The sequence below is a fragment of the Odocoileus virginianus genome, chromosome 9 (genome assembly GCF_023699985.2).
Source record: "Odocoileus virginianus isolate 20LAN1187 ecotype Illinois chromosome 9, Ovbor_1.2, whole genome shotgun sequence".
NCBI classification, from domain to species: domain Eukaryota; kingdom Metazoa; phylum Chordata; class Mammalia; order Artiodactyla; family Cervidae; genus Odocoileus; species Odocoileus virginianus.
Window position 1 is genome coordinate 40127986 of NC_069682.1, and position 26060 is coordinate 40154045.

Below are 26060 nucleotides of genomic sequence, written 5' to 3' on the forward strand. Positions count from 1 at the left end.
ATGGATCCTAGAGGCCAGAGAGTGAAGCTAAATGACAGCCACTCATTCCTATCTTGGGATTTGGCACCACTGTACCTAAAGAGGTAACAGAGGTGGTTTGGGGTTGAAGTATAAATAGTAGTGGATGTAACACGAGCAGAAGGGACTTGGGTTGTCAAGCACTGAGTTCCTGGGTGACTCTGGGAGGGTCACGTGGTTCCACTAACCAGGCTAGAACCATGCCCTGTGAAAGGGGAGAGAGTACCCAGTCTTCACTCTGCATCAGGGTCTGAGGCTGTGCTCACCTGCAGATTACTCTGGGTTCCCCTCCAGCTTCCATATCTTTCCGCAGAACAGGTGAGACTCTACTGTCAAGATCAATGACTGTCAACTGCTTTGCTTTGAGGGTGATTACAATGGCTGGGTTTCTCTGTACATTTTATTCCAGAATTCCTCCTCCTTCCAAAAAGACATGATCCAGAGAAGTATTTGAGGGGGAAGGTCCTGAGGATGAGGTGAATAGGAACTAATTGAAAAGAATTGCTTCTCTACCATGGGGTAACTGGTAGGTGCCAGGCAAGACACTGCAGCTGTGTTTTGCCTTGTACTTTGGTTGCTGCTTGGAAACTTTTCCTAATGCAAAATATAGTGTCATTTGAGGGGATAAGCTACCATATTACAGGCCAGGTTTTGCAATGTATCCTTGGGTGTTTTAATGTCTTTTTATTAAAGTGTAGTTTTCAGTTCTTGGACAAAAATGGGTCTAGTGGACAAGTCTCTAGACCTGAAGCCAGAAAGTTTGCTGTCCATCTTGTCTTTAGAGAATGTAGTAGTGACAAGGTCTGATCCTGAAACTTTGCATCTCACATTTTTCATTTGGAAAACAGAAGGAAATATTTAGAGGCATTTTGGAAAGAGAAGACAGGACTTTTTAGTGCAAAGTAGGGTGCAGGGAGTAAAGTGTCCATGCTAGTACTGAAGCTCACTGGTCCATTCCTCAGTACATTCCCTGAATGCCAGAGTGTTAACAAAAGACCAGGACTGAACCCAACAGAGGATGGTTACACCAATTATCTAACTTCTTGTAATAGAAAAGATTCTGACACATGAAATGGAATATCACTCAGCATTTAAAACGTTAGTCCTGCCATTTGAAACCACACAGGTGAACCGAGAGAACTTTAGCTAAGTGAAGTAATCCAGAAATAAAAAGACAAATACTACATGATCTCTTTGTGAAAAGTGAAAGTGAAGTCACTCAGTCGTATCTGTCTCATTGGGACCCCATGCACTGTAGCTTACCAGGCTCCTCTGTCCATAGAATTTTCCAGGCAAGAAACTTGAGTGGTTTGCCATTTCCTTCTCCAGGAGATCTTCTCAACCCAGGGATCTAAACCGGGTCTTCCATATTGTAGGTAGACACTTTACCATCTGAAACACCAGAGGAGTCTCTTTGTAGGTGGAATCTAAAATAGTGGAACTTATAGAAACAGAGAGTAGAGAAATGAAGATCAGAAGCTGGAGGTAAATCTGTGAAAAATGGAAAAATATTGGTCAGCAGTCTAGAACTTCAGTGATAAGATGAATAAGTTGGTGACCTGATGGACAGCACCATGACAATAGTTAAAAATAATGGGTGATACCTTGAGATTTTTAAGAGAGTAGATATGACATCTTCTTACAAACCCTTTAAGTAAAGTAAGTGAAATGAGGGATCTGCTAACTAGCTTGATTTTGGTGATCATCAACAATGGATCCTTGTATGAGAACATCACTTTGTACACCTTGAATTGATACAGTTTATATTTGGTGTATTCCATGTAGCTTCACTGGTAGACAGTGGTCTTAGAAGTTTTCACCTTGCTTCTTGATGCTTTTTGTCATTGTTTCTTAATCAGTCACTAAGTCATGTCTGACTCTTTGTGATGCTATGGATTGCAACATGTCTGACTCCCTGTCTCTCACTATCTCCTGTAATTTAATGTCTTTACCTTGTACCTTATACCTTTGTTGATTTTGCTTCAACTATTTTATAGTATAAATCATATTCATGACCACAACTTTATGTTGAGTCCTTTGGGTCCACTGAACCTGGAGGTGGGCTTGGGGTCCTCTGATGCCAGTGATCAACCATGGATCATTAGGTATGTAAGGGTTACTGGGTGTGTATTTAAAATCTGACCAGGAACGTTCAGGTAAACTCTCCAGGGTTTAGCACCACACATACAGATCTAATCAAATACATGGAGAAAAGTTGATTCTTTGGGAGACCAAAGCTTGTGCTAGCAATCTCTTAATCATGTGGATATTCAACTTCTACCTTATTTGCTTATGTAGGTTCCTAAGAGTGAAGCTTTGGAAGTCACCAAATTTGCTATACTGACTGTGCTCATGTGTATGAAAATGAAGAGCACATTGGCCAGACCATTCGAAGCAAGGTTGCAGATGGCACTGTGAATAGAGAAGATATATTCTACACTTCAAAGGTGTTGTGTGTTGTGTGTGTGAACATGTGTGCTGGTGAATGTGCCAAGGGAATTATTATACATAGAATCATTTGTTTGGTGAACAGTTGATCGGTGAACTGTGCTTCTTGGTAAGTTCTTAAGGTATTAGAAATCCTTGGTGTTCAGTGTTTAAGAATTGGCACATTACCATCATTGTTCAAGGAAGTAATATCACAAGCCACATGGTAAGATCAAATGAAAATTTACTAAGAATTATTAATAAAATTTCCATTCTTTACTATTTCCTTCGACCAGAGTTGGTCAGACCAGCCTTGAAAAAATCACTGAAAACTCCTCAACTGGACTATGTCGATCTCTACGTTATTCATTATCCACTGGCTGCGAAGTTTGGAAATTTGTGTGATCACATCAATGTTATATCTTGTGTTAGAATGTGCATCAGGAGAGGGCGGTCCTAAGATGGCGGAGGAATAGGATGGGGAGACCACTTTCTCCCCCACAAATTCATCGAAAGAATATTTGAATGCTGAGCAAACTCCACAAAACAACTTCTGAACACTGGCAGAGGACATCAGGCACTCATAAAAGGAGCCCATTGTCTTTGCAAGGAGGCAGGACAAAATATAGCAGAGAAAAAGAGAGACAAAAGAGTTAGGGACAGAGATCCATTCCAGGAAGGGAGTCTTAATAGAAGAGAAGTTTCCAAACACCAGGAAACCCTCTCACCGGCAGGTCTGGGGGAAGTTTTCAAATCTCGGAGGGCAACATAACTGGGAGGAAAAATAAATAAATAAAACCCACAGATTACATGCCTAAAGGCAACTCCCAGCAGAGAAGTACCCCAAACGCTCACGTCTGCCACCAGCAAGCGGGCGGGGGAAGGGGAGTGAACAGAGAGAAGCAGGCGGCATTGCCGCTGGGCCTGAATGCCCTGAGGGCAATCTGAGGGAGCTAATGTGAGATAGCAACCTAAACTGTGGGATAGCCAGAGAGAGAGAAAAAAAGAGAAAGAACTATTCTACAAAAAGCCCTAGCCTAAGGCACTGCCAGGACGCTCACAGAACAAAGGACTGAGCCAATACCAGAGAAGAGCTAGCCGGCTGTGGACCTGCTCATCCCCCACTGGAGGCAGGGGCCAGGCGGGCACCAACCAGAGCCAGAAAGGGGCAAACTCAGCCCCAGAGAGGGCATCCCCTACCAAACTGCGAACAGGCTTCCAGTTTCTAACCAAAGACTTACTGAGATTCTGGATGGTTGACATCCACTGGGAGGGTTGCAGTCACAGATCAGCTCCCCAGAAGAGACACAGGTGCACCCAGAAACTGGAGTGGCTACAACCAGGGAGGTGATAAGATGCACCGCACCTGAGCAGAGTGTGCTCACCACGTACATAGTTGCCTGAGCTGCTCAGACTGGGGAATGGCACAAAACGCAGGCCCAACCGAGTCTGTGCCTTTGTGGAGTACCTGACAACCTGAACCTGAGTGGCTTAGACTTGGGAAGTGCACGCAACCCACGGCCCACTCCCTACAGAGCAACCTGAAGCCTGAGCAGTGTGGTCTGGGAAAACACACACGCCATGAGCGAGGGCAAACCCAGTGTGACCGAGACACTGCAAGCACTCCCCACACACGCCAGTGATATTTGTTTGCAGGGTTCCCTTCTCCCTACAGCACGACTGAACAAGTGAGCCTAATCATGAAACCACCGTTGTCCCCTTGTGTCAGGGCGGAAATTAGACACTAAAGACACCTGCAAACAGAAGAAGTCAAATAAACAGAGGGAACCCCTTTGGAAGTGACAGGTGCAATAGATTAAAATCCCTGTAGTTAATACTGACTACATTGGAAGGGGTCTATAGATCTTGAGGAATATAAGCTGGAAGAAAGAACTATCTGAAACTGGACTGACCCCACACTGCCCACAACAGCACCAGAGAAATTCCTAGATATATTTTTACTATTATTTTTTAAATTTTTTACAAAAATCTTTCTTTTTTTAAGTCCTCTATTACTCCTTTAATTTTCATTTTTACAACATATTATTACCTTGCAACAGAGAAGGCAATGGCACCCCACTCCAGTACTCTTGCCTGGAGAATCCCAGGGATGGGGTCGCACAGAGTCAGACACGACTGAAGTGACTTAGCAGTAGCATTACCTTGCAAAAAAACAAAAACAAAAAAAACACACAAAAAACAAAAACACTATTTTTAACACAAACTTCATATATATTTCTTATACGTTTTGTGATTTTTTTTAATACTGCATTTTTGAGAGTCTAACATCTACTCTAGATTTTTAATCTTTGCTTTATAGTATTTGTTATCAATTTTGTACATTTAAGAATCCAATCTTCAGTACCCATTTTTACTTAGGAGAGTGATTACTGGCTTGATTACTCTCTCCCCCTTTGACTCTCCCTTTTCTCCCCCAGGTCACCTCTATCTCCTCCCTCCCCCTTCTCTTCTCAGTCCAACTTTGTGAATCTCTGTGGGTGTTCCAGGCTGTGGAGAACACTTAGGAAACAGAGCACTGCCTAGATCTCTCTCTCTTCTTTTGATTCCCCCTTTTCTCCTCCTGCTCACCTCTATCTCCTTCCTCCCTCTTCTCTTCTCTATGTGACTCCATGAACCTCTCTGAGGGTTCCAGACTATGGAGAGCACATAGGTAATTGTTTACTGGCTAGATTACTCTCTCCCCTTTTGATTCCCCCTCTTCTGCTCCTGGCCACCTCTATCTCCCTCCTCCCTTTTCTCTTCTCCATGTAACTCTGTGTACCTCTCTGGGTGTCCCTCATTGTGGAGAATTTTCTCACCATTAACCTAGAAGCTTCTTTATCAGTGCTGCATGGATGGAGAAGTCCTGAGGCTTCTTGAGAAGAATAAGGCTGAAAACCAGAGGCAGGAGGCTTAAGCCCAAATTCTGAGAACACCAGAGAACTCCTGACTTCAGGGAACATTAACTGATAAGAGCTCATCCAAAAACCTCTATACCTACACTGAAACCAAGCACCACCCAAGAGTCAATAAGTTCCAGAGCATATCATGTAAATAAGACATACCACACAAATTCTCCAGCAATGCAGGAATATAGCCCTGATCTTCAATATACAGATTGCCCAAAGTCACACCAAACCCATGGACACCTCAAAACTCACTACTGGATGCTTCATTGCATTCCAGAGAGAAGTAATCCAGATCCACCCACCAGAACACCAACGCAAGCTTCCCTAACCAAAACCATGACAAGCCACTCGTCAAACCCTACCCACAGGGAGGAACTGCCACAATAAAGAGGAACCACAAGCTGCCAAAATACAGAAAAGCCACCCAAAACACAGCAATCTAAACAAGATGAAAAGGCAGAGAAATACCCAACAGCTAAAGGAACATGAAAAAAGCCCACCAAGTCAAACAAAAGAGGAGGAAATAGGGAATCTACCTGAAAAAGAATTTAGAATTATGATAATAAAAATGATTCAAAATCTTGAAAACAAAATGGAGTTACAGATAAATAGCCTGGAGACAAGGATTGAAGAGATGCAAGAAATGTTTAACAAGGACCTAGAAGAAATAAAAAAAGAGTCAATTAATAATGAATAATGCAATAAGTGATATCAAAAACACTCTTGAGGGAACCAGCAGTAGAATAATGGAGGCAGAAGATAGGATAAGTGAGGTAGAAGACAGAATGGTAGAAATAAATGAAGCAAAGAGGAAAAAAGAAAAAAGGATTAAAGGAAATGAGGACAACCTCAGGGACCTCTGGGACAATGTGAAATGTCCCAACATTCAAATCATAGGAGTCCCAGAAGAAGAAGACAAAAACAAAGGCCAAGAGAAAATACTCAAGGAGATAATAGTTGAAAACTTCCCTAAAATGGGGAAGGAAATAGTTATACAAGCCCAAGAAACCCAGAGAGTCCCAAACAGGATAAACCAAAGGTGAAACACCCCAAGACACATGTTAATCAGATGAACAAATATCAAACACAAAGAACTAATATTAAAGGCAGCAAGGGAAAAACAACAAATAACACACAAGGGGATTCCCATAGGATAACAGCTGCTTTTTCAATAGAACATCTTCAGGCCAGAAGGGAATGGCAGGACATATTTAAAGTGACGAAAGAGAAGAACCTACAACCCAGATTACTGTATCCAGCCAGGATCTCATTCAGATATGAAGGAGAATTCAAAAGCTTTACAGACAAGCAGAGGCTGAGAAAATTCAGCACCACCAAACCAGTTCTTCAAAAAATGCTAAAGGATCTTATCCAGACAGGAAACACAGAAAGTGTGTATAAACTCGAACCCAAAACAACAAAGTAAATGGCAACAGGACCATACTTATCAATATTTACCTTAAATGTAAATGGGTTGAATGCCCCAACCAAAAGACAAAGACTGGCTGAATGGATACATATATGCTGTCTACAAGAGATCCACCTCAAAACATGGGACACATACAGACTGGAAGTGAAGGACTGGAAAACAATATTTCATGCAAATTGAGACCAAAAAAAAAAAAAAAAAGGAGTAGCAATACTCATATCACATGAAATAAACTTTAAAATAAAGGCCGTGAAAAGAGACAAAGACAGACACTATATAATGATCAAAGAATCAATCCAAGAAGAATATATAGGAATTATAAATATATATGCACCCAACATAGGAGCACCACAATATGTAAGACAAATGATAACAAGTATGAAAGGGGAAATTAACAATAACACAATAATAGTGGGGGATTTTAAAACCCCGGTCACAGCTATGGATAGATCAACTAAACAGAAAATTAACAAGGAAACACAAACTTTAAATGACACAATAGACTAGCCAGACCTAATTGATATCTATAAGACATTTCACCCCAAACAATGAATTTCACATTTTTCTCAAGTGCACACAGAAACTTCTCCAGGATTGATCACATCCTGAGTCATAAATCTAGCCTTGGTAAATTCAAAAAAAATCCAATCATCTTTTCTGACCACAATGCAGTAAGATTAGATCTCAATTACAGGAATAAAAAACTATTAAAAATTCCAACATGTGGAGGTTAAAAAACACACTTCTGAATAACCAAAAAGTCATAGAAGAAATAAAAAAAGAAATCAAAATATGCATTGAAAAGAATGAAAATGAAAACACAACAACCCAAAACCTATGGGACACTGTAAAAGCAGTGCTAAGGGGAGGGTTCATAGTAATAGAGTCTTACCTCAAGAAACAAGAAAATAGTCAAATAAATAACTTAACTCTACACCTAAAGCAACTAGAAAAGGAAGAAATGAAGAACCCTAGGGTTAGTAGAAGGAAAGAAATCTTAAAAATTAGGGCAGAAATAAATGCAAAAGAAACAAAAGAGACCATAGCAAAAATCTACAAAGCTAAAAGCAGGTTCTTTGAGAAGATAAATAAAATAGACCATCCATTAGCCAGACTCATCAAGAAACAAAGGGAGAAGAATCAAATCAACAAAATTAGAAATGAAAATGAAGAAATCAAAACAGATAACACAGAAATACAAAAGATCATAAGAGACTATCAGCAACTATACGCTTTATTGGCATATGGACAATTTGGAAGAAATGGACAAATTCTTAGAAAAGTACAACTTTCCAAAACTGAACCAGGAAGAAACAGAAAATCTTAATAGACCCATCACAAGCACGGAAATTGAAACTGTAATAAAAAATATTCCAGCAAACAAAAGCCCAGGACCAGACAACTTTACAGCTGGATTCTACCAAAAATTTAGAGAGGAGCTAACACCTATCCTACTCAAAGTTTTCCAGAAAATTGAAGAGGAAGGTAAACTTCCAAACACATTCCACGAGGCCACCATCACCCTAATACAAAAACCAGAAAAAGATGCCACACAAAAAAAGAAAACTCAGGCCAATATCACTAATGAACAAAGATGCAAAAATCCTTAGCAAAATTCTAGCAAACAGAAACCAACAGCATATTAAAAAGATCAAACATCATGAACAAGTGGGTTTTATCCCAGGGATGCAAGTATTCTTCAATATCAGCAAATCAATCAATGTAATATACCACTTTAACAAATTGAAAGATAAAAACCATATTATTATCTCAATAGATGCAGAGAAGGCCTTTGACAAAACTCAACATGCATTTATGATAAACAAAACAAAACAAAACAAACCTCCAGAAAGCAGGAATAGAAGGAACACACCTCAACATAATAAAAGCTATATATGACATGCCCACAGCAAACATTATCCTCAGTGGTGAAAAATTGAAAGCATTTCCCCTAAAGTCAGGAACAAGACAAGGGTGCCCACTCTCACCACTACATTCAACATAGTGTTGGAAGTTTTGGCCACAACAATCAGAGCAGAAAAAGAAATAAAAGTAATCCAGATTGGAAAAGAAGTAAAACTCTCACTGTTTGCAGATGACATGATCCTCTACATAGGAAACCTAAAGGCTCCACCAAAAAATTACTAGAGCTGACAATGGATATAGTAAAGTTGCAGGATGTAAAATTAATACACAGAAATCCCTTGCATTCCTATACACTAACAATGAGGAAGCAGAAAGAGAAAGTAAGGAAACAATTGCATTCACCATTGCAACCAAAAGAATAAAATACTTAGGAGTGTATCTACCTAAAGAAACAAAAGGCATATACATAGGAAGCTATAAAATACTGATGAAAGAGATCAAAGATGACACAAATAGATGGAGAAATATACCATGTTCATGTATCAGAAGAATCAATATAATGAAAATGAGTATATAACGCAAAGCAATCTATAGATTCAATGCCATCCCTATCAAGCTACCAATGGTATTCTTCACAGAACTAGAACAAAAAATTTCACAATTTGTATGGAAATACAAAAATCCTCAAATAGCCAAAGCAATTTTGAGAAAGAAGAATGGAACTGGAGGAATCAACCTGCCTGACTTCAGGCTCTACTACAAAGCTACAGTAATCAAGACAGTATGGTACTGGCACAAAGACAGAAACATTGATCAATGGAACAAAATAGAGAGCCCAGAGATAAATCCACGCTCCTATTGACACCTTATCTTTGACAAAGGAGGCAAGAAAATACAATGGAGAAAAGACAATCTCTTTAACAAGTGGTGCTGGGAAAACTGGTCAACCACTTGTAAAAGAATGAAACTAGAACACTTTCTAACACCATACACAAAAATAAACTCAAAATGGATTAAAGATCTAAATGTAAGACCAGAAACTATAAAACTCCTAGAGGAAAATATAGGGAAAACATTCTCTGACGTAAATCAAAGCAGGATCCTCTATGACCCACCTCCCAGTGTATTGGAAAAAAAGCAAAAATAAACAAATGGGACCTAATTAAACTTTAAAAACATCTGAACAACAAAGGAAACTATAAGCAAGGTGAAAAGACAGCCTTCGGAATGGGAGAAAATAATAGCAAATGAAACAACTGACAAAGAATTAATCTCAAAAATATACAAGCAACACCTGAAGCTCAATTCCAGAAAAATAAATGACCCAATCAAAAAATGGGCCAAAGGACTAAACAGACAGTTCTCCAAAGAAGATATACAGATGGCTAACAAACACATGAAAAGATGCTCAACATCACTCATTATCAGAGAGATGAAAATCAAAACCACATGAGGTATCATCTCATGCCAGTCAGAATGGCTGCTATCCAAAAATCTATAAACAATAAATGCTGGAGAAGGTGTGGAGAAAAGGGAACCCTCTTACACTGTTGGTGGGAATGCAAATTAGTACAGCCACTATGGAGAATAGTGTGGAAATTCCTTAAAAAAAAAACTGGAAATAGAACTGCCATATGACCCAGCAATCCCACTGCTGGGCATACACAGTGAGGGAAACCAGAATTGAAAGAGACACGTGTACCCCAGTGTTCATCACAGCACTGTTTATAATAGCCAGGACATGGAAGCAACTTAGGTGTCCATCAGCAGATGAGTGGATAAGAAAGCTGTGGTACATATACACAATGAAATATTCAGTTCAGTCATTCAGTCATGTCCAACACTTTGCAACCCCATGAATCGCAACATTCCAGGCCTCCCTGTCCATTACCAACTCCCAGAGCTTACTCAAACTCATGTCCAACGAGTTGGTGGTGTCATCCAGCCATCTCATCCTCTGTCGTCCCCTTCTCCTCCTCTCCCCAATCCCTCCCAGCATCAGGGTCTTTCCCAGTGAGTCAACTCTTTGAATGAGGTGGCCAAAGTATTGGAGTTTCAGCTTCAGCATCAGTCCTTCCAATGAACATCCAAGACTGATCTTCTTTAGGATTGACTGGTTGGATCTCCTTGCAGGCCAAGAGACTCTCAAGAGTCTTCTCTGACACCACAGTTCAAAAACATCAATTTTTTGGTGCTCAGTTTTCCTCACAGTTCAACTCTCACATCCATACATGACCACTGGAAAAACTATAGCCTTGACTAGACAGAACTTTGTTAGGAAAGTAATGTCTCTGCTTTTTAATATGCTATCTAGGTTGGTCATAACTTTCCTTCCAAGGAGTAAGCATCTTTTAATTTCATGGCTCCAATCACTATCTGTAGTGATTTTGGAGCCCAAAAAAGTAAAGTCTGCCACTGTCTCCACTGTTTCCCCATCTATTTCCCATGAAGTGATGGGACCAGAAGCCATGATAGTTTTCTGAATGTTGAGCTTTAAGTCAACTTTTTCACTCTGCTCTTTCAGTTTCATCAAGAGGCTTTTTAGTTCATCTTCACTCTTTGCCATAAGAGTGGAGTCATCTGCATATCTGAGGTTATTGATATTTCCCCCGGCAGTGTTGATTCCAGCTTGTGCTTCTTCCAGCCCAACGTTTCTCATGATGTACTCTGCATATAAGTTGAATAAGCAGGGTGACAATATACAGTCTTTTTTTTTATTGGATGTTTATATTTTATTTTATTTTATTTTTTCCATTTATTTTTATTAGTTGGAGTCTAATTACTTTAAAACATTACAGTAGTTTTGTCATACATTGAAATGAATTAGCCATGGATTTACATGTATCCCCCATCCCGGTCCCCCCTCCCACCTCCCTCTCCACCCGATCCCTCTGGGTCTTCCCAGTGCACCAGGCCCGAGCACTTGTCTCATGCACCCAACCTGGGCTGGTGATCTGTTTCACCCTAGATAATATACATGTTTCAATGCTGTTCTCTTGAAACATCCCACCCTCACTTTCTCCACTATTGGGAACCAGTCTGTTGTTCCATGTCTGGTTCTAACTGTTGCTTCCTGACCTGCATACAGGTTTCTCAAGAGGCAGGTCAAGTGGTCTGGTATTCCCATCTCTTTCAGAATTGTTCACAGTTTATTGTGATCCACACAGTCGAAGGCTTTGGTGTAATCAATAAAGTAGAAATAGATGTTTTTCTGGAACTCTCTTGCTTTTTTGATGATCCAGCAGATGTTGGCAATTTGATCTCTGGTTTCTCTGCCTTTTCTAAAACCAGCTTGAACATCTGGAAGCTCACAGTTCATGTATTTCTGAAACCTGGCTTGGAGAAGAATCCCCCAAATAATCATTTGTGGTCATCTATTTACCGAGTTTCTTTGAATCCGTTATATGCCTCCCAGACAAAGGAGTTAATAATCTGAGAGTCTCTGCCTGAAAAACTTAAGGAAGTAGAAATAGGTGAGTTCTGCACATAGTCCTGGTTATGACTCCTGAGTGTGTGGGGATTTCATAAATTAAGAGTTTGATGCAGCCATGGTGAGCATGACACTGCCTTACATTGAACATGATGAGTTTATCTTGTCTTTCATCCTTTTAACTTGAGCAGATTTGTTGGTGCTCCCTCTGGGTGAGTCTAAACCTTCTATCTTTATAAGGAATTGGGAGACATTGTCTACAGTCCTGCCCGACTTTATGATGAGATTTGTAGACTGCAGTTAGTCATTAAGAATGTTTTATTTAAAACTCAAATGGGGCACTGTATCAACCTAGAGGGGTAGGATTTGGAAGGAAATGGGAAGGAGGTTGAAAAGGAAGGAAATGTATTTTACCTATTTTTGATCATGCTAAGGCTTGACAGAAAAGACAAAATTCTGTAAAGCATTGATCCTTCAATTTTAAAAAAAGGAATTTAAAAAAAGGCAAGGTTTACTCTGAACTCTTGATTTCAAGTTACAGAAATCAACTCAAGATATCTGATGCAAAGTAGCTTAGTGGACTATGTAGTTGCAAGTCTCAGACACAAAGAGATTTGAGTATTTGCAGGACTCTTCAGAAAGGTCTCTTTTTTCTATCCCTCATCATGACATTACTATGTTTTTACTTAGTGTTTTCCATTGGTGGCAAATATAATTTTGGGGGCATTTCAAGGCTCTGGGTCATGAATATTTGAGAGCATGTCTGGATCTTCCACATTCTATATAAACCTAACGAGAGCCTTGCTGATTCACATGCCTGCTCTAAGGCATCTGATGCTTGAAGAGAAAAGGAAATCTGATTATCTAGCCCAGGTGTCATTTGCAATTTTTATTCTGGAAATTATGGCATGGAACTTGCTGCCATTATCAGACCAAAGACATTTCAAGAGAGGCAAGTACAGGAAACAGACAAAATCCACAGAAGTCACTGGAAGTCCCTTTTAGAGCATAGAAAAATTGTGTTTTTTGTAACATATAATAAGTGTAAGAGAATAGAATAAGCCTCCTTCCTACAGACACTGCTTACAACTCCATATACAAATCACATTGCAAATATTAGTACATAGAAACTTGTAAACCTGCCTCGTGGAGATTTAATTCCTGGTGCCTTGCAGCCTGGCTAATCGTGGAGAAATTATTTTGTCACATCTCTAATACAACCAGGGGAGGAATTATTTCCAAAAGATGAAAATCAAAAATTGATATTTGATTCATTGGATCTCTGTCACAAATGGGAGGTGAGTCCAGGGAGGAGAGAATCAGTGAAGGAGCCAGGAAAGGGGGAACCTCCTTCATTTCTTCCACCTGTGAGAATGGGCTGTAGACCATCAGACTCAGCAGTTCATGAACCTAAGGGCTGGGATGCTGGGGTTGTGGGGAGGAAACCATTGTTGAAATGTTCACATAGAGGAATGAAATGGAGAATTTTGGACAATGAAGACAAGGCATTTCTTTCCTTCCATGTGATATGTCTTCTTCGGGTTTCTTTTAAGGCGGAAATAGTAATTGTTCAACTGATGTGATGACTTTCTTCCCTTTTTCCTCTTGATACTCAATGCTAATTCTTGATGGTGATCGTGTTTATTGATTTTTTCAACATTTATTCTTGTTCTTGCCCATTCCAAGTGACTGCTCACCACACCTCCCTCCCAGGCCCTGGAGAAGTGTAAGGATGCAGGGCTGACCAAGTCCATCAGGGTGTCCGACTTCAACCACAAGCAGTTGGAGAAGATCCTGAGCAAGCTGGGGCTCAAGTACAAGCCCGTCTGCAACCAGGTGAGCAGCCTGGCTCCTCTCCCTCCTGCTCTTTAGAACCTCCTTCTTACACTGGAGCCAGATGTCCGTCTGTCCTCCCTTCCTGTTCATCCAACCTTTGTGGAACAGAGGACTCTAGAGAGCAGAGTCTTTGTCTGGGTGGTGTGAATAGAACCCAAAATAGTATCTCTATGTAATCTGGATGGAAAAGTTGGGGAGGGCATCCTTCTGAATTTTGGGTAGAACCTATAACTAGAGGCAGGAGGTGTTTCCCTGAGATTAAAGGATGACAAGATTGGATGGGAGAGTTCCCTGGAATGAACTGTGTATAGGAAGGAAGCTCTGAAAACATTGAATGGGAAGTAAATTAATAAAGTAACCAATCACCTGAGATGGGTGGTAAGTGTTTGTGTGGGGTTCTGATGGCTGAATCCTTATTCTTGGTGCCTTAGCCTTTATGAGTCTCAACAGAGAGCACAGAACAGAAAATGTGCTGGAGATGATGAAAGTCATCCAGGTTAGAGGGTGAAGTTAGAGGCCCAAAGTGATGCTAACAGAAGATAAAACATTTACCCAGGAATATCTACTCAAATATAGAGTACACCTTTTTATTGCTCAACTTCGACTGGTTTTCCCATTCATGGTCTGTCATAAAATTAACTGTATAAACACACTTTTCTCTACTTCTCTTTCATTTCATTTCAGTTCAGTTCAGTCGCTCAGTCATGTCCGACTCTGCGACCCCATGAGTCGCAGCATGCCAGGCCTCCCTGTCCATCACCAACTCCTGGAGTTTACTCAAACTCATGTCTATTGAGTTGGTGATGTCATCCAGCCATCTCATCCTCTGTCGTCCCTTTCTTCTCCTCTCCCCAATCCCTCCCAGCATCGGGGTCTTTTCCAGTGCATCAACTGTTTGCATGAGGTGGCCAAAGTATTGGAGTTTCAGCTTCAGCATCAGTCCTTCCAATGAGCACCCAGGACTGATCTCCTTTAGGATGGATTGGTTGGATCTCCTTGCAGTCCAGGGGACTCTCAAGAGTCTTCTCCAACAGCACAGTTCAAAAGCATCAATTTTTCAGCGCTCAGCTTTCTTCACAGTCCAACTCTCACAGCCATACATGACCACTGGAAAAACCATAGCCTTGACCAGACAGACCTTTGTTGGCAAAGTAATGTCTCTGCTTTTTCATATGCTATCTAGATTGGTCATAACTTTCCTTCCAAAGAGTAAGCGTTTCTTTAGATGTTGATATTTCCATTTTACATTTAATGTTGCAATCTTTCTTTTAGGCACTTAAAACTTTTAATCTGCCTCTCTCATATTAATATACCTTTTCAAATAATCTTACACTCTTCTCTTTTGACATTCTACAGGTGGAATGTCACCCTCATCTCAATCAGAGCAAATTGTTGGATTTCTGCAAGTCACATGATATTGTTCTTTTTTTAATTTTCAATTATATATCTTTATTAACAAAAGATAAATAAAATACAAAGTAGACAATAATATCAGATTTTACACTGAACCAGCCTATGTTAAGGTAGGAATATGAAAACATAAATTTTTGACATTCTTAAAGTAGGTAAGAATTAGATTTGTTTGCATCACTGTTTTAATTTCATATTGGTCTGAATTTAGATACAATGTATATCCACAGTACTTTGATTCAGTTAACTTTCCCATCAGCAGTATTTCTGAGATGTTAACTTAATGCAATATTCAAGTGGGATTTGGTAGTTCGGAAAAGCCAGTGAACTGTTAAAAGTCAATGTACTTGTGTCAGGGGTTTTAAACAGATTGTTTTCACCGATCCCACTCTGTCAGTGTTATCTTCCCAATGTTATTAGAAGAAGCTTAAAAATCATGTCATTCTCAGATACTAATAGCCCTACTGACTCTGCTTGTAATATTCTGAAGAAACCTTCAACCTCAGGTTTCACTTTTTGCAAATTTTACCAAGAGACACCTGCTGGCTATAAAGATTAGGTACAAGAGATACTCTACAATCTTTAAAAAATCTAATATTCTTGACTGTTATATAAAGGCAATCACAATTAAAATAGCAATTAATATCACAAACCATATCCTCTGTGACAAAGGAGAGGATTTCTGTATCTGAATACTCCTGTCCAGAATGGTAAAACACATAGGACTGATCAGTCAACACTGACTCAGGGTGAAAACCTTTTTTCCCCATTCAAAGGCTAATACATTTAGTTCTGAGTATAAGATACAAGGAAATGTTTTGAAAATCAAAATTGTATAGCCAAGTGGGAAACAGAATTTTTACTACACAGACTTGACATCAGGGATAAAGTTATTCACACGTTCTACAGATTTCCTTCCAGTAATCCAAAGGTCAAGATAGGTTATCAGTTTCAGATCAGAAAAATATGAGAAGGTAAAAAGAAATGATTATTAAATAACTACAGTTATAGTTACTATTAACTAAAAAAAAAAATGAAGCCCTTGTTTCAAGAAAGAGTAACTAATTGGCCTTCACAATGAGTCCTAACACTAGATAAAGGGCCATAAAAATTGAGGAAATAAAGTTTGAAACATAATAAATAAATGTTGAGAAGATATTCATGATAGGTGGAGAACTAAGATCCTTTCCCACATCACTAATATAAAATCTGAAATAAAATCTTAATCTGCACTTAATGTACCACTTTATTTCTTCTTCTTTGTTCTTCACTGTGTAAAGGAATGAATTTACTATGAGACTTTTGGATGCTTTATTAGGCAGTCTCCTTGCTTCCTGACTTTAACGAGAATAGATATGGGGTTTTCCATCAATAATCAACAGCAAGAATCTAAAAGAATGCATTAGCAGAGTCCATCTTAGGTCACCGTCAGTGATGAGTTACTACTGTCCGAGGAAGGAGGCCATGGGGTCATCTGGCCTCTGACGTTTCATTCTGTAGGCCTCCATTTCCTCTTCAGTGGGTTCCCGAGTTTCATATATGCTGTTGTAAGGTCGCTTCCTCTCATGGATCTGCATGATCTCCTTGACGTGAAGAAGACGGGCCTCCTCTGCATTCAGTGCCTTTTTCAACTTCTCGTGTTTCTTTTCCTCCTCATCACTCTCTGAACTGCTCTTCTGATGCTTCCTCCTCCTCTTCTTCTTCTTCTTCTTCTTTTTCTCCTCTTTTAGTTTCTCCTGATGCATCTCCATGAAGGTTTGAGGTTTTTTCACAGATTCTTCTCCAGTTGCATCATTTATAATACACTCCTCTGAATTAACAATCTCCTTCCCAGCTTCTCCAGTACAATAGGAATACTTGAAAAAAGAGTGACAGCATTTGTATCCCCATCGGCCTTCTTTCCAGTAAGATCCCCAGATATGTGTATGATTGTTGATCTTCACATCTTCCTCATACTTGGAGCAGGCGACAGCCCGCTCCTGTCCTTTGATGACTGTCCCATGTCTGGAGTACTCCACATAGTCTTCAGTCTGAGCTAAAAGCAATTCAGCTGGAGGAGCATCCAAGTGTTCTTGACCACCATACTTTTCCAGGATGCTTTCTTTCTGCTGTTCTTTTAAGTCTTCTTTCTTGACTTTGAAGGACTTGTACAATAACTCTAGTTTTGTAGGATCTGCTTGTAGATGCACTTCAGACCCTTTGTCATAGGCTTCCCAAGCAAACAATTGCGTCTGGGCCATTGATATGGTATCACCTGTGTATCTAACGAAGTTATCCCCCGCGTAGCTGACTTCATCTGGATTCTTTCCAGCATTCGCGTAGGGATTCTCTCTCATCGCTCTAGTTTTGGGATCATAGTAAGCAGAATTTGGATCTAAATTCCACAAATATTTTACAATATCTTCTCGAATCCTGAGGTTCCGGACAGTAATTCATTTCTTAGAGTCAAAATTCTGTCCAGGCATGTCAATATCATCTGCATATTTATCTTCATCCTCATCTTCACTGTTATGATCTTTTTCCGTCTGAGAATTCGGTTCCTCTTCTCCCCATTGATGTTTCGGAGAATTAGCCTGTTCCACTAATTTTCCTGAGGCTAATTCTTCTTGGAGTTTTTGGGCTTTCAGCGTTCGTTTTGCCAGGTCAACTTTGGCATACTCTTCTACAATTTTCATGTGTTCTTCTGGATTGTAGCCATTCCACCGATCCCTCTTCCCATCGTAGTCAAACATCAGCTGAGGCTGGACATGTTCATCTGGGGCTATATTAGTCCCTGTAAATTTTGCTCCAACTCGCCTAGGTCTCTCAAAACAGTCTTTCTTTTTGTGTGTCATGGCTCCACAGTTTTCACACGCTCCTTTTCGGTATTTAGTAGTTATGGAATTCTCTTTTATACCCCTCTTGTACCATTCTCCTGATGAGCTGTACTGCTTTTGTTTCTCTGGCTGTGGTCTCTGGTGCTTTAAAGTAGGCCTTTTTGATGGATCAATGTACCATGGCACTGAAGAAATATACTGAGGAATATGAGGATTGATGTCTTTTCCTTCTTCATCAACTTCTGCAGGGGCATTACCCAATTTTCGCTGTTCTTCAAGCTCCTTCTTCTTTCTCCAGTCCTCTCTAGTCATCTTCTTTGGTTCCTCCAAACTCATTTCTTTGGACCCCGACAAGGGGGCTGCATTAGCTGCATCCACAGCTGCAGCTGACATGGTTATCTGGCCTCCCGGTCCCAACGCTGCTGACCCTAGTACAGTTCGACAAGAATGAAGACGATCGCCAATGTTTACTTCCTCGATATTGTTCTTGTAGCCTATGGTGTGCTGGGATCACAAGGAGTAAAAGAATGGTATTGAATCCTATTGAAGACAAGTGGGAGTTTCCCTAACATTCAATTTTTGATGAGATATTTTAAAATACAGTACTCAGATAACTCTTATAAGCAAAGGGGAGAGAGGGGACAGGTGGGATATTTTCTTTTAACTTCCCATCACCCAGCCATTTTTTGTACATTGTGTTAGCTTGTAAACTCATAATTAACAAATGTCTGCATTAAAATCTACTTATAATCCCCTAGTTGGAACCAGAGACACAAGCTTATGTCATGACTTATGTAGTTATTAACTAATAAAATGTTTCTAAAAATAGAAATTCCAAGCATCATTTACCTTATGTGTAAAATTGGGATAATAATATGCAATTGTGAGGTCTATTATGATAGAAAAAACCAAGCTTAAACCACTTCTGTAAATAAGAAAAATAATGAGGGAATAAATGTTTCTGATTTTGAGACTACTTACTTTTTATTAATACCTTAGGAAAGTGAACAGAGAAAGCAATGGCACCACACTCCAGGACTCTTGCTTGGAAAATCCCATGGACGGAGGAGCCTGGTAGGCTGCAGTCCGTAGGGTCGCGAAGAGTCGAACATGACTGAGTGACTTCACTTTTCACTTTCATGCGTTGGAGAAGGAAATGGCAACCTACTCCAGTGTTCTTGCCTCGAGAATCCCAGGGATGGGGGAACCTGGTGGGCTGCCGTCTATGGGGTCGCATGGAGTTGGACACAACTGAAGTGACTTACCAGCAGCAGCAGCAGTAGCAGGAAAGTGAAATTTTTAAAAATCCCTGGTCTTTCCCTTCTGTTTCTCTGTTCATGCCCTTGATTACAGAAGAAAAACAAACTTTGGGAACTAAAGAAAAAACCCACAACTTTAGCAATCCTGGTCTCAGGTTAATACTGCATCCAAATACCGGCAGAGCTTTGTAAACACAGAATGGGAGGTGACACAGTTGAGATGCTGATTCAGTTTGTCTTCAGCTAAGCCATGAAATCTGTATTTCTAACAAAATCCCAGGTGATACTGATGCTGCTGGTCCATGGGCCACACTTTGAGAAGCACTGGTGTAGGGTGTACCTACTTGATCTGTCTGGGAAAACTAATCACAAACTGAGTACTTAGTCTCAGCTCCTCAGGATTTCTGAATTTCCTTCCAGAGTGAATGTGAACCACCCCATTCTCTTGGAGGACCCAGTTCTTTGTGCCATTGCCAAAAAGCACAAGCAAACTTCAGCTTTGGTTGTCCTTCGCTACCGGATACAATGTGGGGTTGTGGTTCTGGCCAAGAGTTACAACAAGAAATGAATCAAAGAGAACATACATGTGTTGAGTGGGGCTATGGGTAAAGGACTCCTAAGGAATATCCTTCATGAGGGTCATTCTTTGTCTCTCAAGACTTTCCTTGAGTCAAGATGATTTACCTGTTCTTCCCTGTGCATGAATGCCTTGTGTGTATTCCTGATGGTTTTCTCCTCCTGCTGTGGCAACAGGAGAGGTGGCCTGGCTGTAGAGGGTTCAGTTCAGTTCAGTTCAGTTCAGTTCAGTCACTCAGTCATGTCTGACTCTTGGTGACTTCATGGACTGCAGCACGCTAGGCTTCCCTGTCTATCACCAACTTCTGGAGCTTGCTTGAACTCATGTTAATCAAGTCGGTGATGCCATCCAACCATCTCATCCTCTGTCTTCCCCTTTTCCTTCCATCTTCAATCTTTCCCAGCATCAGGGTCTTTTCCAATGAGTCAGTTCTTTGCATCAGGTGGCCAAGGTATCGCAGCTTCACCTTTAGCATCAGTCCTTTCAATGAATATTCAGGACTGATTTCCTTCACAATTGACTGGTTTAATCTCCTTGCAGCCCAAGGGACTTTCAAGAGTCTTCTCCAACACCACAGTTCAAAAGCATTAGTTCTTTGGCACTTACCTTTCTTTATGGTCCACCTCCCACATCCATACATGGTTGCTGGAAAAACCACAGGTTTGACTATATGGACCTTTGTCGGTAAAGTAATGTCTCTGCTTTTTAATATGCTGTCTAGGTTTGTCATAGCTTTTCTTAGAAGGAGCAAGGGTCTTTTAATTTCATGGTTGCAGTCACTGTCTTCAGTGATTTTGGAGTCCAAGAAAATAAATTTGGACAGAAAATGGAGATTTTAGTTCCAGTTCTAGGTCTGCAATTTATCCTGTCACCTTGTACAAATGATGTCTTCTTACCTTCGTACTCAATGGATGAAATTGCATTATGTGATTATTTTCACTGTTTGAACTGTTTTAACAAAATGCCACAGATTTGGTTTCTTAGAAACAATGAAAATTTGTTTCTCACTTTTCTGAAGCTGGAGATCTGAGGTCAGGGAGCACTCTTGATCAGATGAGGGCCCTCCTCCATGTCACAGGCTTCTCTGTGTATCTTTACATAGTGGAGGGGCCAACAGAGTTCTCCCAAGTTTCTTATATGACTATGATGTTGTTGAAATAGCATTTACAAAGGCTCCACCATCATGACCTAATCACCCCTCAAAGGCTCCATTTCTAATACCATCCACATATGAATTGGGGGGCATGAAAATTATGGCAGCAATCTTTCTTCTCCAAACCATAGTGGTTTTATTTTGCATTTTCCTGAATACTGATAAGGTTTCATCTTCATATATTTAACCTTCTTGAGTTTCTGTCCTTGTGAGTTCCTCTTCAAGACTTTGTCCACTTTTGCATGTTGTCTCTCATTTGTTTTCTGTGTAACAGAGCATTACTGTACCTTTAAGCATAGGTATACAGAAAACTCTCTCCAGTTTTAAGATTTAATGCAGAGATCAGTTATGTGTCTCTTGATTCTATGGTTTGAGATTCCGTCTGCACTCAGCTCAACTGTTGTCCTCTTGGCTAGGCTCTCGTGCATTTGCTCCTCAGTGCAGTACAGCTCAGCCGTTCTGCTTTAGCAGGTGGATATGACTCTTGTCAGAGGAGCCTGCATATTTCTCCATGTAATTTTCATATATATTTGGCTAGAATCTGATCACCTAACTTGGTTTCATCTCAGGACAGCGTTGTGATTTCAAGCCATGGAGTGGGAAAAAATCCACCTCATTGTCTCAGATCAGGACTAACTCATTGCTTCTCTTGGCAAACTTCAGTCTCCATTGCAAGTTACAGGTCAGGCCATGTCAAGGGTCAGGTGCATGGTCCCCTGAAAAATTGTTTTTCTGTTTCCATTGAAATTTGATTTGAAAATACACCTGAAACTGATTTTCTAATATGATATAAAAATGACTGCCTATATGTTTATTTATTTAAATGGAAATCTAAGTGTCTATGTATTGCATCGATTTCCATTATCAACTCTGTCATATAACAAGTGTCTATAAGTACATTTGTGGCCCTGCTCCTCTATTTATTCAGTTTTCTGTTCCATGTTTTTAAAATGGAAAATAAGTGTTCTTTCTTAGAATGGTACATTTGTCTTTAAGGATGTCTTGACTGCTCTTGACTAGCTGTTCTTTTATTTAAAATTACTGATTTCCACTAAAGATTATGTGTTTAAGACTTTGGTTCATGTTGCACTGAATCACTAGATCACACTGGAAAATGTATTTCTTTAGAAAGTTAAGCTTTTCTTTTCATGACTGTGATGTGAATTTTTAATAATTTGTTGTTCTTTAATATTTTAAACACTTTTCATTCATAACTGTTTACATTAAAGCATTAGTTGCTTTAGTTGTGTCTGACTCTTTGTATCTCCATGGACTGTAGCCAACCTGGCTCCTCTGTCCATGTGATTCTCCAGGCAAGAATGCTGGAGTGGGTTGCCATTTTCTTCTCCAAGACATTTTCCCAACACAGGGGTCTTCTTCACTAAGGCATTGACATATAGGTTTTGTTAGATTTATTGTATTAGATAATGAGCAAGTTTCATATCAGATTTCTGAACAGGCTTTCATGGGGAGCCTCCTTCCCACATTGCTTCAGCTGAATGCTGTCACCCTTAGGGTGTGTTGGGGAGAGGCAATCAGTCTAATGTCAGCTCAGGTTCAGTATCGAGTCAGGAGTGTCTAATGCAGTGTGTTTGGAAAAAGCAGATTTTAGTTTGTTTTCTGTCACAAGTGATTCACTCAGAAAGATAAGGGACTGATGCATTGTAATGTTTGTGAGGTGGACAGAGAAGGAGAAGGTGTGGGAAGGAGAGGTGAGAACTCAGCAGAGGATCCAAGGTTGTTCTCCTGGAAGCTGAGGACAGACACAACTTCCCTGTCCCCTCCTCATGTCTCCATCCAGCTGGAAAGTCCTCCAGTGCCCAGAAGGAGGCTGGCTCCTTCTGGGAGACGTTAATGTGACTGTTCCTTCCTTCCAGGTGTTTGACTTTGAACTGAATCTGGACGACGTGAAAGCAATCAACGGCCTCAACAAAAATATAAGATATTATTAATTTCTAATGTAAATGTTTCACACACACAGTTTTTTGTTTTCGTTTCTGTTTTTTTTTTTTTTTTTTTTTTTTTAGCAGACAGGTGAGCAGGGGAACTAAACTTTCTAAAAGCTTAAGTCAGTCCTTAAGTCAGTCCTCTTTTCAGGACTGAAAAGAAAGACAGTCCATCATAGGAGTCTTCCAGCATAGGAGTCAGTCAGGTACTTCCTGCAGACCTCAAATCAGAAGTTTCCTCCAGGGCTCCATCCTTGATCAACAGAAATGAGATTGGGGCCCAGAGCAGCCCAGCAGTAAAACTCCCACAGTTGACATTGAGGTGAATGAATTCACTACTTTGTGCCCCTAATCCCTGTGCCTGGTGTACCTCCTCTCAGAGCCCAGGGAGCCAGGAAACACAAAGGGCACAGTGCCTGCAGTCCACTATTCTTTCACAGACCAGTGAACACATTTAATGTTTAATTCTTTTCACATCAGGGGAAAATGATTATATTAATTATAAAACTCTGTTATAATGAAGCCAGATTTCATAAATGAACCCATCTCTTTGTCTTCCAGTGGTGTCAGTCACCCTGAATATCCATTCTCTGAAGAATATTGACTGTTAGCTCTCACTGTGATTCTTTAATAACTTCTTACTTCTAGGGTGGTTAAGAAAATTTTTGTGCCTGAAGGAGACATTTAAATAAAGTGCCTGAACTTTCTGAAACCATGCCTTTCCTTTTAAAAATAAACTTTATGAAACAGCATAGACTTCAAAGTAAGAATACTCTTTCCTGATGATTGAAATAATGCAGATAGATGGCAGAATATTTAGATAGAAAAGGGACAGGATAGGGAATGATGATCAGCTGTGTTTACTCACTTGAAAACACTTCCTTTTGTGCATTTACCTTATGATTTTATTTGACAAATGTGTGTGTTTGTTTACTTAAAAAGACAAACAAACTTCAATGTACAGGTTGTATACTTCTTTTGACACATAGCCTAAGTATCTTGGTAAGCTAAAAATATGATTTTAAAAATCCAGTATTATATTTTGCTTCTTGATAGCAAGCAGAATATCTTAGTCATTTATGTAATTTCTTATTTGTCTGCCCATGCTCAGCGTTTTGATGAATCCTTACATATTTTGAGTTTATTCAGTGGTCATTCAGCAAAACTTTATTGACATTCTTTAGAAAGACATTGTCATATCAACAAAGGTCAATAACTGAAAGAAGAAATGTCTTGAGTCATTAGTCTCATGGAGAATGAGACCGTGAATGATATCAGGAGAATTTAACTGTTAGAAATGGGTAGTGTCTGTTGAGATAATTCTGCACAACTCTCCCATTTCTGTACTTCTGTTAGACAGAGGCATCAACTACACTTCATTCCACACAGCTTTTCCTTTGTACAAAACAGCCTTAAAATACAGAGACAGTGGCTCCCTGCATTTTTCTGGAACAGGAAATGCTTATTCCAGGAAGGAAGAGTGTTCATGGAACATTTAAGGGCCAGCAAGTCTGCTGATGTGGGTGGAGTTCAGTGGGGTGGGGAGACAGGAGCTAAAGGCAAATCAGAGAGCTGGTGGGGCAGGGGGTCCTTTTCACATAGGCTTTTAAAGGACTTTACTGTGAGGGAAATGGAGAAGGGTATTTCCAGAACATTGCTCCTCAGTCCCCTCTCTGATGGCCACCCTGCCCCATCCAGACATCCTGCTGGTCTGAGCAGGATCTTTACCCACCACAGCCCACTCTGCCCAGCATGGGCAGCCCTTGCCCCATGGAGAGTGAACTGGATCCAGAGGTGCTGAGGGGGCATTTGTGGGCCAGGGGGCACATGGGCTGCCCAGTAAAACCTGCCTAGTCCTGGGCAGTGTCCTGCCGTCCCCTCAGCCTGTTCTAGGAGCAGAAGCGGGTGCATGTCTCAGGATAGGAGTCAGGCTTCCGGGCCTCCTGTGGGTCCCCCTGGGTTCACAGCAGCTGTGGGGTTGCTAACTCCCGGGGTTGTCCCAGAGCTGTGGTGCCCAGTGCACGGTGTGCACGGGTCTCTCCAGGGAGGACCTCTGAGTCCCTATCCCTTCTTCTCATTTGGGGCCCTCCCTGGAGCTCAGTTCTGATCTGCTGGCTTCTCTTTCTTTCCCACCCAGCTCTGTGAGAACAGTTCTTTATATCCTGGTATGGACAAGGCTTCCTGCTGGTGTCATGTGTTTTTGTGAGATGTGACCCTGACGTGCTCCTGGGGGAGCTGAGTTCAGTGTCCTCTTGCCCACCTGGAGCTCCTCCCCAGGACAGTGTGTGACACTCACTGTTCGCTAAGTGTGGCTCCCGTGATTGTTCAGGAAGAGTTGGTGCTGATTTCTTTTCTTCCTTTCATGGATCAGGCTTCCCAGATAGGGCAGTGGTAAAGAATCTGCCTGCCAATGCAGTAGATGCAGGTTGGATCTCAGGTCGAGGAAGATCCACTGGAAAAGGAAATGGCATCCCACTCCAGTATTCTTGCCTGGAGAACCCCATGGACAGAGAAACCTGTAGGGCTACCGTCCATGGTGTCGCAAAAGAGAGGTTTTGACTTAGCCAACTAAACAATAACAACAACAGTTTCATAGCTCATGTCATTCTCTCTTTTTCCACTCTGTCTCTTTTTTTAGCTTTCTTGTTTCACCTTTCTTTATTGTATGCCTTTTCTCTCTCTTCCTCTGTATGTTCATGACTTGGTACTTGGAAAACCACAACACACATACAGTTTGCAGATTTGTACCACATCCTGATTGTCCTTCACTAGGTGGCATGGCATGTGCCTGGTCCTGGGGTCAGTCCAACAGGAAACTAAGGGCAGTTCAGTTCAGTTCAGTTGCTCAGTTGTGTCTGACTCTTTGCAAGCCCATGGACTGCAGTATGCCAGGCCTTCCTGTCCATCACCAACTCCCGGAGTTTGCTCAAACTCATGTCCATTGAGTCGGTGATGCGGTCCAACCATCTCATCCTTTGTCGTCA

At 40.7% G+C, this 26060-nt stretch overlaps 2 pseudogenes; one reads left to right on the forward strand and one right to left on the reverse strand.

The window, feature by feature from the left end:
• On the forward strand, positions 1-23680 carry LOC110142561 (prostaglandin F synthase 1-like; annotated as a pseudogene).
• LOC110142552 (pre-mRNA-splicing factor SLU7 pseudogene) lies at positions 16623-18611 on the reverse strand (annotated as a pseudogene).
• Positions 23681-26060: the final 2380 nt, after the last annotated feature.